This window comes from Typopeltis vanoorti, chromosome 7, assembly GCF_054136105.1.
Source record: "Typopeltis vanoorti isolate ZY-2024b chromosome 7, IOZ_Tvanoo_1.0, whole genome shotgun sequence".
Lineage (NCBI taxonomy): Eukaryota > Metazoa > Arthropoda > Arachnida > Uropygi > Thelyphonidae > Typopeltis > Typopeltis vanoorti.
This window is the reverse complement of record NC_143555.1, coordinates 144,349,598-144,353,229: the sequence shown is the minus strand read 5'-3', so window position 1 is coordinate 144,353,229 and position 3,632 is coordinate 144,349,598.

The following is a 3,632-nucleotide window of genomic DNA, read 5'->3' as shown; positions in this document are numbered from 1 at the left end:
GCGGCAGAAACCATACGAAGTCTACGTTCGTCAAATGTGGAAAAAAAGTTGATATTTGAAAGGATTTTTTTCCAGGGAAGAGTAGATTATTTACTCATTTTAGCGCTGCCGCGATTCCTTTTGTGCTAAAAATCGTTAATTCTCGACTTAACACTTTGGATTTGGAAAGAAATGGAAACCGCAGATGGTAGGATCTGTTGAAGAGACAGAGAGAAAGAGGGAGCTGTGATCATGCATCACAGTGTCTGGATGCGTGCGCTGAAAACAAATAATAATTTGATCGCGAAATCGCATGCGTCGTTCCCGAAGAAACAAGGGAAACTTCCTCAGGACATTCAACAGAAATAACATATTGAGGATGCTCAATCGTTTCCCCAAGTTTTTGTCCTGTTGCCATTGTTTTGAGAGGGGAGGAAAGGCCTTCGTATTTTGAAAACGCTTTCTTGGCCTACGTTAAAACACCGAATGCTTTGAAGGAGATATAATTATTCCCTTACAAAAAAAAAAAAAAAAAAAAGAAAGAAAAAATAAAAAATAATAATAATAAACCATAGTTTTTCGAGATTTTCAAAAGCGGATAAGGGATGGAATGATTTTCATCGGGGATACATTTTCTCAGAAATCACTTTCCGGAGAACAATTTAAACCAATGAAACGTCTTGAGAATGAATGCAGTTAACGAGCAAGAAATGTCGTTCAGTGTGTGTGTGTGTGTGTGTGTGTAGTTTATGGTGGAGTGCACATAACTGACTGAGCAATGTACGCCATTGATCGTTCAAATGTTGCAAAGTGCAGAACGATCTCCCACGACAGTTCTCGGTCCAGGTACAAGTAGGGCCGGTTTCTCTATAAAGGGACCCGAGTGCAAGAAACCTTTTGGGGCCCTAAAATATTTTTTAAAGGTAAAAATTAAAGGATTCGAAATAAACGTATTGTAAAACCTCTTACCTGAAATTGATTTTGGCACATGAAAAAAAAAAACAAAAAAAAAAACATTCGAAATATAACCGGTTAACATAACGTTTACTGAACACAAAACAAAAGTATTAAATAATTAAAATAAATAAATATTTAACATTAACAAAAGTAACCCGGCTCATCAAGTAGCGCACAAAAACTATTTACAATTAATTATTGTTTAAAGTAATAAAAAAATAAATAGGTTTACTATTTATAGGCCTAGTTTTACTAACACGTATATTGCTTAATATGTATTTATTTAAATACATATTAAGCATTTTTTTGGGGATTTTTTTTTTTTTTTTGCTATGTCATTAATCATTTCCGAAAAATTACAATTTTTGGCAATTCCTTTTCAATGCTTAATATAGAGAGTGCATTTAAGCGTTCTTCGCACATACGTTTAGCAAATTAAAATTGATAAAGAATTACCGAATTCTTTATCAATTTATCACCGAAATTGATAAGATAATTCTTCATCCATTTTAATTTGCAAAAAGAACGCTCTGAAATTTCAATACAGCTAGCACATTTGGAAATAGTTCATTATAACTATTATTTAATATATATTGCAATATGTCTTGCGCGTTATTTACATTTTTTTTTTGGTCCAAGATCAATTCTCGTAACAAATCAATTTCCTGGATTAAGTCTTCATTTACATGTTTACTATAATATTTTACAAAATCCCTTGAGCGGTTTTCTAGTTCATTTTTTTCTAATGTTTTTATATCAGTGATTAATTTAAAATAAGAAATAACATTGGGTATATTTTTAAATCTCTCATCTATTTGTACAATAACAGTATCAATCACAACGTTGAAAAAGTGACATCTAAATTCCTCTACCGGGTTTAGTAAAACTTCGTGTTCTGCTAGTTCAGAAAATAATCTTTTTCTTTTTCGAATTCTTTTTTCAGGGAAGTCTTCGGAAATATTCAAGTTTCGTGCTATCGTTTTTGCGTCGTCTAAAAATGTGTTAAATTTTGATCTTAAATTTTGGATTTCATTTTTAATTTTATTCACTAAATTAAAAGCAGAGTGAAGAACAATTGTTTTTGCTTGAAATAGTTTGTTGATACTATTAGTTTTTGACAATATTGTAAACCACACCGATAAGCTTAAAATTAATGGCATTTCTTGTAATGAATTTAGTAGACATTTAGCTTCAGATACTGATGTGTTATCATTAATTGCACTAATAAATTCTTCTGAGGCATTATAAGTTTGTTCAATCTGTATATACACTGCTTTGACTGCATCTACAGTGGCTTCCCATCGAGTATCACATAATGGTTTAAGCGTAATATTTAAATGCTTTTGTATAATTTCCCATCTTTTTGTAGATGCAGAAAATACACAGTATAAACCTTGCAATATTCCGAAATTTTTTTACACTATATACTACTGGAAGCAGCATCACAAATTATCAAATTAAAAGAATGTGATAAGCAAGTTACATAAATTGTATGAGGGTTTAAACTAATTATTCTAGATTGTACGCTTTTATATGTTCCCTTCATGTTGCTACCGTTATGGTATGCTTGCCCTCTACAATTCATAATATCTAAATCAAGCTCACATATTCTTTTTAAATTTGCTAGTCCTTCACCAGTCACATCAATTACTTCAATAAATCCTATAAATGACTCATTTATAATTAATTTTTTGTCTACAAATTTACATATCTAATAATTATTGAAGTTTGTTCCTTGTGAGAAATATCAGGAGTACAATCCATTTGGATACTGTAATATATGGCTGCTTTTATATCGTCTTTAATTTTATTAAGGACTTCTTTACCTAATGCAGCAATAATTTCCTCTTGAAATCTATGCGCAAAATGATGCGCAATTCTTTTTTTCGTATTTTTAATTCTGTTTACATGATCCATTAGCACAGGATCATATTTACTTAATAATTCTATTAAACTTAAAAAAATTCCATTATTCGGCATTCCTATTGTTTCATGGGATCCCCGAAATGTTTCATGGGATCAGATTATTACTTGCTAAAAATAGAATTACATTTTCAATTTTTTGGAATAGTAATTTTAGACGTTCCGTTTCTTTATTTATATTAATTTGATTTCATCTGTGAACAGTCGAACATAAATTAAGCCTTTTTAATAATTCTTGCCAAGCAATAAAAGAATTAAAGTGACCAACAGAAAGCTCATGATCTCGAATTACAGATGACAGTTTTCTCCATTTATTAACACCATATATAAATTGTGTTGATTGATCTTTTCCTCTTCTTTTGGTAAATAATAATCAACAAAAGCAAAATACTTAGTCTTGAGCTTTTGAGTAAATTAACCAGCTGCGAAGCCGAGTATCACCATTTGATAGTACGATGTAGTAAATGATCTACCTTCAACATTCTTAACGAATGCGTCTTGATAACGCAGTTTAGGTCCGGTTTTAACATAAAATAAAAATTTATCAGTTATGATATTTGGCCACAAACCTGGATTATTTATATTCACTTGATCACCATCGTTATTATTGTTTTAATCGTTATTTGCTGTATCCAAAACGTTTGTATAATCAGACATCTTTTTCGACGAATCCCACAGTTTCAACAGTTTCGTTGAAAAGTTGTGTAGCTTGTTTGGAGTTTTCTTCTGAAAGTTGAAGTTTGAATCGCAACTGCTGAAGTCGTAGCAATTTC